Raw genomic sequence first — 9397 nt, 5'->3', positions numbered from 1 at the left:
TTATTATTGGAAGCACTTTGGTCATGTTGTTGTTTTTAAAGTGCTGTATGAATAAAGTTGGATTGGATGATGGGCTGTAACAGGCTGACTGTGTTACAGAGGATTTCATCCTTTGTCCATCAGGACAGTCAGACAGAAATCTGCTTCCTGTTCCCAGTGTGAGCGTTTGTCAGCCTCACTGATGGAGGACGGCTCTCTCACAGTGTGCAGACATGTTTAATGAGTTACTGCTAACAGTCACAGTTCACGTCTCTGTTCTAGCGTCCATGTCCCGCCCTCTCTCTCTTTGCTCGTTTGTCACTTCCTGTCATTGTAACCAGGGAGATCTGCCTGACCCAGGATCAGACACTGAAGCTCAGCCTGAGGTGCAGATAGTTGATTATCATTCATTCAGTTTAATTTGATTTATAGAGCACCAAATCATCACAGCTGTGGACTCTAATCTTCTACGGGGCAACCGTAGCGCTGGGGGTTGGGAAGCGCATCTGTAACCGGAAGGTCGCCGGTTCGATTCCCGGGCTCTCTGTCCTGGTCGTTGTGTCCTTGGGCAAGACACTTTACCCTACCGCCTACTGGTGTTGGCCAGAGGGGCCGATGGCGTGATATGGCAGCCTCACTTCTGTCAGCCTGTCCCAGGGCAGCTGTAGCTGCCTCCACCAGTATGTAAATGAATAATGCAATTGTAAAGTGCTGTATGAATCCAATCCATTATTATTCTATCAATAAAGTTATGTTGTATATTCACTCTCATGTCGTTGACCTTTTACATTAGAGCAACACACACACACACAGCCTTTATCTTAAACGATGCAACATAACTGGTCTAATGATCACATGTTTAGTCATTAACACAAACATTCATTATGTTTTCCTTTGAGGATCAATCAGCGAAGGAGACGCGCTACTGTAAACCTCAGTGTAGAAGCACAAGGAAAATCCACCCGCGACTGCCGTCACCTGACCACATGTCCTGCAGATGGCGATCTTGCACCGTGTTCAGAGAGCCGACACTTTGATGATGCTGCTCTACTCAACTTACTTTAGCCTGGGTTGGACTCTATATGAGCAGCTTCACTCTGGTTTACACTGTTAAATACACTTGTTAGAGTTCACTTGGAAAAGGTTAAAAATAAATATTTTATTGCAAAATTAGTTGTTGGTACATTTTTGCTGAGGGTCAAATATCTTGTTTGATTTGAGGAATGAACTGTTAAGGTGGAAAAAAATGAACCAGGTTAAAATACTTTAAATCAGTGCAGATGTATAATGTAATTTAACATGTTGATAATGGTTGTAGTGGGCTTGTAATGTAAATGTGGTCTGATTAAATGTGACATTAATGGTGACGCTGCATAAACCTGATAAAACAGTTCTATTAGTGGGTCTGTGTGATCAGCATCAGTGGGTTAAGGTGAGGCCTTGACTAGTAGAACGTCATGTTGGTGTCTGACAACACATGAGCCAACATCAGACTCCGAGCGCTACGATGCTAAAGATCACAAGATCCAGTGTGACATCAGCGTTACCTGGCAACAGCAGCCCTCATCTGACTTTATTGGAGGATATTTACAGCAGCAACACTGTTTAGTTTGATATGACGGATTAACAACATGCTGTGATATCCAGTTCATCTGTAATAGATACTGGATCTAATCAGTCAGCAGATATTTGATCAGCTTATTTATAACTATACTAGAAACAAACACAACTGTGTTGGTGATTCATGCAAACTTGCATATCAGCCTTTGAAGGTTTTGTAGTATTGAGAACAAAGAGGTTGTGTTAGGGCTGAAAAGCCCGACTTGTTCTCCTCTGCAGGTCATCAAATGCACCACAGAAGTTTGTATTTGCACAGCCTGTATATGTTTGATGGCTTTATTATTCTCTGTTCAAAGACAATAAATGTGCAAAATGTCTCATGTAGTATCAGCTTCATTTAAAATGACTGCAAACATTTAGAGAACATGTGCTGCTGTTTGTCCTACATTTCAACACTGAATGAACCCTGAAAACGTGATGGCAGGTGGCAGATTGGAGTTCACATGAAATATAGGCTGTATGAAGACTGGAAAATATAGATGATACAAATATGCAGCCAAACATTTGTGGACATGGATAAACTCTCTGATCCAAAAAGCAGGAAGTGACACAGCTAGAAAATGAAAGTGTGTAACAGCTGAAGTCAAATGTAATGCAGAGTTGAATCTGCACTTGGATCCATGTGTGAAAGGTCCACATGTAGGGATCACATGAGTCCTGATGTTTGTCAGTGCAGCTTGATAACTCCATCTACTGTGGGCTACATATACTGGGCTGGTAGCTCCATAGTGTTGCAAAGAAACTATTCAATGTGCAAAGTTTAAAATCATCGTCTCTTCTAACACAGGAGCCATGTTGAGTTTAGATCACAGCGACCACCAGCAGTCTGAAATGGAATGAAGCCCATTGACAGCCAGCAGGTCTAAACAGGAACGCAGCCATTTGTATGCGTGGCAATGATGTGGCTGCAGCTGACACAGGATTGGTTCAAACTAAACATCATTTCACAGAGTTCACAAATGAAGTCACGTTTTTATCTTTGAAGATCATCATAAAGTAGAATTGATGGTCCAGCAGACAACAGCAGGAGGTTTGAGCCCTTCTGATGCAGCAGAAACAGGATTTGGAGGAAGAATGTAATAGATTAGAAAGAATTGTACACTGTGAATCAATGCAAGTCTTTCTAGATAGACAGATCTTTAATAATCCCTCAGGTAGGTTCCTCTGGGACAGTCACAGATAGAGACACCAAGTCTGACGTCCTTTGAAAGCCTGACTTTGAATTTTCATCACTCGTCATGTACACAGATGTTAATTCTACATATTCCTAGTACTGAACTCTAAATCAATATGAAGAAAATGCTCCTACTAATCTGCATATATGTTGATATCAAATCCTTTTCCAGCACGTGGATAAATCTCTATAAATCTTTCAATCTGATCAGAATGGGCACAGTGTTGTTATTGCAGCACTCCCTGATGTTTGAAAAGCTAAATGTCCATTTTAAAGTGCTCGTGTGTAGGATTGTGTTTCCTTCCTTTGTGCAGTTCTTACAGTAAACATGTTTGAATGTTTCCTGTTCCCCTGATGCTGCTTCCTGTTGGATAAAGTTGGTTTGAATAACATGTTCTTATAGGTTTCAATGAACTTCAAACTGTGATCCACTTACAAAACTGTCTCATTTTATTGGAACGATCCACATTTGCATCCATTCACAGTACATTTGACATCAGGTCTGAACACGTTTGTACACATGATGAAAGGACAGATGGTGTTTGTGTGTCCTTCTTAAACTTAGTGTGAATGTTTCATCATGTAGAACTACTTAGAACAAAGTCTTTGGGAACATTTGGAGAACACGTTTAGGAAAGTAACATCCTGGTAGAACATTTTCTTAAAGCAAAGCAGAGCTGCAACATGACTGTGAGGATTCACAATAATAAAGTCAGAATACTTTATTATTATGAAGACTAAAGTGCACCTTAATGCTGCCAATGAATACACATGTTCTTTGTGAAAGCATGAGCACAGCTGACATGCACCACACTGACCCCACTCGCCCCATTTCTTCATCCACTTCTTGCTCTTGTGCTTGAAATGAGACGCAGACGCAGCAAAAGTCAGAGGCTCTAAAATCCACAAAAAGGGGGCTTGTTAGATCAGGATATTGATGTGATCCATAGAAAACATGGATAATACACCACTTTATTTGAAGACATCTGTAGCACTGCCTCAGTTCTGGATGTTTCCACAGACTCCTCTGTGCACCTAAAGAAAAGGTCAAAGGTCAGCAGCACATGTAGTTGGGACAATTCTTCATTTACAAACAACAGTCGCACAAACTACACAATTATTTTCCTCCAATGACGACTTTTCACTTGCAGAAATGGTCCTGTGTGATTTCTAGGCTGTGATATAAAAACTAGTTCCTAATGGCAGTGATTCACTCAGTAAACACGTGTTTCCTTCACCAACCTCACACACAGATCCAATAAGATCAGGAAGTGGGCAGTATAGTACAATATGTGTTATTTTGTACTGTACTGCCCAAACTAAAGATCTGCTGAAGTGTTGAAATGATTCAGATGTTTATTTTGGACGATACAGCAGAAGATCAGACATGAAAGTGGAGATAACACAGAAGACCTGCAGCAAAGGGTCAGAGGTCAGACTGGGCCACGTGATTCAACAATGAGCCAATGATCATCAAGTAGTGACTAAAGCAGAGCCCTGACGTTCTGACATTTATCACACAGTTAGAACAAATGTCTGCTGATGACTTCATCTCATGAAATGACTGATAGATGTCAATTCATTGATCAGCTGAGCTGCTGCTGCTGATCTTCATCGTGCACAGAAACATTCAGCTTGTTTCAATCAGTAAATAACTCCCACTACTCTCAGTTTGAACTGTTCCCACTCAAAATGCTGTCAGAACAATGATCATTGTAGAACTTCACAAACATCACGTGTTGTTTTCCACATGTAAGATCAGCAAACATACAGAAACTTCCTGTTGCCACACACGGCCTCTAAAATCTCTTCCACACTTTCTGTCTGAAGTCCACTCTCTGTGTCGGATCCACAGGAAACAACAAGATCTTATTAACATGGTTTTCAATGTGTCTCCTTCCAAAAAGTCCAACCAATGAACAAATGTGTATATTTGTGGAGGCCGAACAAAAGCATGACACATTTGTCTGTTTCTATAAACTGGTGTCAAACACAAATATGAAGAGTTTCATTGACAGACTCCAAAATGCCCCCGCAGTGAATCAGAGGGAAATCCTACAGTGTGCAGAGAATCTTAATGGCTCCAACATCAACACATCCACAATGTTGGATCCAGTTCTACCTCACAGAGTTACTAAGACACACCCTCTGCCAGCATTACAACAGCTCCACCTGCTTCACCTGCCTCCTCAGCCTCTGTACACCTGAAGAGAAAAGAAAGGCTCCAAAAGCTCAAATCTACAAAGGATTCATGAAGTTTCATCCAACAATAACATGTTTGCCTTCCACAGTGTGCTGTTAGACACCACTGTACCTCTGCCATTTCAAAAAGAGCAGCTTGGGAACATTTTGGCTCCAAACACTTTGTGTTTAAGTTCCTAATCTTTGTTTTCTTTGTGAAGCCGACAACATCTGGAGCTTTTTGACTCATAGAAACATCATTTTGTTCTTTAGATGACAGCAGATTGGGACTGAATAATCAATCACTATCAAACCAATAAAGATGCTGATTTTACAGGAACTTTGTTGGAGAAGCTGTAAAGACATGAAACTGGTGGAGATCCCAAACCAGTTGATGGTGCTGATTATTCCAAATAAAGCTGTTTTCCATTTGAGATGAAATGACTTTCTGTCCTGATATATAATAAAGATGTTAGTTGTTTTTGAGCCTCTGTATTAAAAGTAGATCCAGTTTAAAGTCAGCTTGAGTTTGATGTCTTTATGTCAAAGCTGCTCATGATGTTGAGCTGCTGATGGAATAAAAACAGTGAAAAATCTGCCTCAATATAAAAGCATGTAGTCCAGACTTAAATGTAGCCTATTGTTAGCTGAGGTCCACACACAGTGTTTGACAGTGTAAACTGTGTGAAAGGGCTGCTGGTGGAGCTCACTAGGATGAGCAGGTGACCATGTGCCACGAGGTGGAGAGCAGCTGGCCTGGGTTTGATTCTGACCACGTCCCCTTTCTCTCTCCCTCTGCTTTGCTGTCACTTATCTTCACTGCTCTGTCCAATAAAGCTGAAAAAGGCCCCAAATCAAAGAAATCTGCTGCAGCCTCTGAAATGTCTTCTGTTTCCTTCCCGACGGCTTTTTCACCGTCAGCCCATCAGACAGTCCAGCAGCATTTATGATGATGTCATGATGTTGAAGAGACTGCTATGGTGGCCTCCCATGACCCCCAGCCTCATCTACACTGAGATGCAGACATTTGAAAACATTCAGCAGACAACTGAATAATAGTCCAACACAACAGTCTGTGTACAGACACACACTGACCTTTCATAGAGTCAAAGGAGTCAATCAAACACAGCTAGTTGAGTCATTCCTTGTGTGAGTCTAAAGTGAATCTAGTATTTGAAAGTCCACTTCCTGTATTTGTTGTTGAAGACTTCTTCAGCTTCTTCTCAAGGACATCAGCTGCTTGTTTGGCAGCAGAGGCAGTTAAGAAGCTTCCTGAAAAACACTGAACAGTGAGTTCACTGTGGCATATGACAAATTCAGCTTTCTATGTGCAAATGTGTCTGTGTCAACCTTTCAAATGCTGTTGAATCCAAAACATCAGCGGCTCCTTGGCTGCTCACTTCATGCACTTCTGTCTTTGTGACAGTCCAATGACATCACAGCTGTTTCCACCCCCAGTGTCTCAGGACTGGACACCTTTAAACATGTGGAGGATCAAACAGCCGTCCAGCTAAACATACATGAAACTATCAAAGCTGACAATCATTCCAATAACATCTAATGGTACATATATATAGACACAGGACTACAAGGAAATGGCTCTCAGCATCTGGCTGTGGGAACAAATGAGTCCCTGTTTGTGTTCAAATTGTGTGCATGTTTTAGACGTGTGTCACATGTAGAAACACAAAAATCCCACAATGACACAAAGATGTGTTTGACACAACTGTGCAGCTGTAAGTTGTTTCTAATGATTCATTGAAGCTCTTCTAACATTCTGGAGACAATCAGTCCATGAATCTGTTCAACACCACAACAATTTGACTTCAATGTGAACGTTTGCCATTAAATAACCTTCTTCATCCAGCTGACAGCATCCTTCATTCTATGATATGAACAGTTCCTCCTGTTGATGACAAACCTCTGACATGATCTGCTTGAGGAGCTTTTTCATGTGAAGCTCTCTGAGCTCAGGGCTAAGTTGCTGTGTTTCATCTTTAAGAGCTGCTGCCTCCTCGCCGGACTTGTTCTTCTCTTCTTCTCCTAATGACACCATTTCTGCTTCAGATCTTTCACTGGGCCTAAAACAGATTAAGTTTGTGTTTTGGAGTTTTGTCTTTGTTGTTTGAGTCACTGAATCAGGAACTCCGCCTCCTTTTGTTCTCACACTGGGTTTAATGAAAGAAGGTTTTTGTTTGTCCATTAAAGTTCTTTGTTGTGATCTTTTAAAGGATCCTGTGATGATCCAGAGCCTGGCTTGTCTCAGGAGTCTCTCAGTGACCTGAGCAGCAGCTACATCTCTGCTGGCCTCTGTGTTCACCCTGCAGGAGACGTGGAGACCCGCGCTCACCTTCTGCAGCACTTAGACACAGTTGCAGTGACGGAAGGTGAGTCATCCTTTAGCAGGACATCATTCAGGCTTTATTAGCATCACTGTGACTGTTATTGTGTTTGTAGGAGGTTTCCTCTACTGGTCTCAGACAGCAGCAGAAACATCAGCCTCCCTGTCAGTGGAGATCAGTTCTTATGTGCTGTTGGCCAAACTCAGCGCCTCCCCGACTGCTGAGGATCTGGGAGATGCCTCTGGTATTATCAGGTGGCTGACTGAGCAGCAGAACTATTACGGAGGCTTCTCCTCCACTCAGGTACGACACCACCCGAACAGCATGAAGCTCATCTTTGAGTTCATCTACAGTCTTGGACCAAATCAGAAGAAATAATCCTGAAGCTTTCATGTTGTTGCTTTTCTCTCAGATATGCAGACTTGTTTTAGCAGGCAGGGATGTTTTTATTCTTTATTTACAAGATGAAATTGACTTTGGTCTAAAAATGTGTTGTTTTAACAGAACAGCCTTCTGTGCACCAACTACACGTAACAGCCTGTAAATAACAGCTCAGCTGCAGTCTGTAAGTTTCTACCTGTGATTTCTCTACTTTGTTTCTCTGAGATCATCTCTGTTAAACATATGTAACCTGTTTAACCTTTATTTAACCAGGAAGTGAAGGTTAGAAACTCTTTGTGAGAGTGTGTTGAAGTGACACAGGCAGTGTGAACTTCATGTCAACATGAATCCATCCTGTAGGACACAGTGGAGGCTCTTCAGGCTCTCTGCTCCACTCTGGTGTTCAGTCCTGAAGGTTGGAGCACAGGGACAGTTCAGGCTCCAGCAGTCAGCTGACATTTGATCAGGGTAACAAACTGCTCCACCAGGAGGAGGCGCTTCAGGATGTGTCAGGAAAATACAGGCTGGAGGTGAAGCTGCATGTGCTTCAGTGCAGCTCAGTGACAGCATCATGTGACCAGGTCCTGGTTGGTGTCAAACAGGCTTTCTTTGTTTCTTTGTACTTATAAAACACTAAAGAAGCATTTTCACATGTAATCAATGTGTTTTCATAGACAACATTAGAGCTGACAGTAAGAACTGCACACAGTACAATTCTGCTTACCCTAAATTAGAGCAAAAATCAATAAAGTCACTTTGTGTCTACATGAGAATCAGAGAAACTTTCTTCATCCCAGAGGGAAACTGAGCTGTCGGAGCAGCAAACACACAACAAACATCAAGCACTGATAGAAAATGAGAAACACAGATATTGATGATAAATATTAAGATAAAAAGATAAATATAGAGATATAAATATAAAAGTGTCACGGTGTAGAAAAGTGACAGCAGGCTGCACTGAGCTGTGATTGGTTCAATTCAATTCAATTCAATTTTATTTATATAGCACCAAATCACAACAAAAGTCGCCTCAAGGCGCTTTATATTGTACAGTAGATAGCACAATAATAAATACAGAGAAAAACCCAACAATCATATGACCCCCTATGAGCAGCACTTTGCGACAGTGGGAAGGAAAAACTCCCTTTTAACAGGAAGAAACCTCCGGCAGAACCAGGCTCAGGGAGGGGCGGCCATCTGCTGCGACCGGTTCGGGTGAGAGAAGGAAAACAGGATAAAGACATGCTGTGGAAGAGAGACAGAGATTAATAACAGATATGATTCGATGCAGAGAGGTCTATTAACACATAGTGAGTGAGAAAGGTGACTGGAAAGGAAAAACTCAATGCATCATGGGAATCCCCGGCAGCCTACGTCTATTGCAGCATAACTAAGGGAGGATTCAGGGTCACCTGGTCCAGCCCTAACTATATGCTTTAGCAAAAAGGAAAGTTTTAAGCCTAATCTTGAAAGTAGAGATAGTGTCTGTCTCCCGAATCCAAACTGGAAGCTGGTTCCACAGAAGAGGGGCCTGAAAACTGAAGGCTCTGCCTCCCGTGGTTCTGTTTGTTTCCCAGATTTGTGCACCTACAACATCCCAACACCTGCTGATGTCCCCACTCTCAGTGTGAAAGTCCACACAGAGGTGGAGCCCACAGGTGGATCTGCCAGAACCAGACTGACTGTGGAAATACATCCCTGTAAGTATGTGACAGGTTAG

General features: G+C 42.0%; 1 pseudogene; it reads left to right on the top strand.

Annotated features, from left to right (window-relative positions):
* The first annotated feature begins 3772 nt into the window (after positions 1–3772).
* LOC109199510 (alpha-2-macroglobulin-like protein 1) lies at positions 3773–9397 on the top strand (annotated as a pseudogene).

This window comes from Oreochromis niloticus, linkage group LG3 (assembly GCF_001858045.2).
Source record: "Oreochromis niloticus isolate F11D_XX linkage group LG3, O_niloticus_UMD_NMBU, whole genome shotgun sequence".
Lineage (NCBI taxonomy): Eukaryota > Metazoa > Chordata > Actinopteri > Cichliformes > Cichlidae > Oreochromis > Oreochromis niloticus.
The sequence above is the reverse complement of the archived record's forward strand: the minus strand, read 5'-3'. Positions and strand labels throughout refer to the sequence as shown.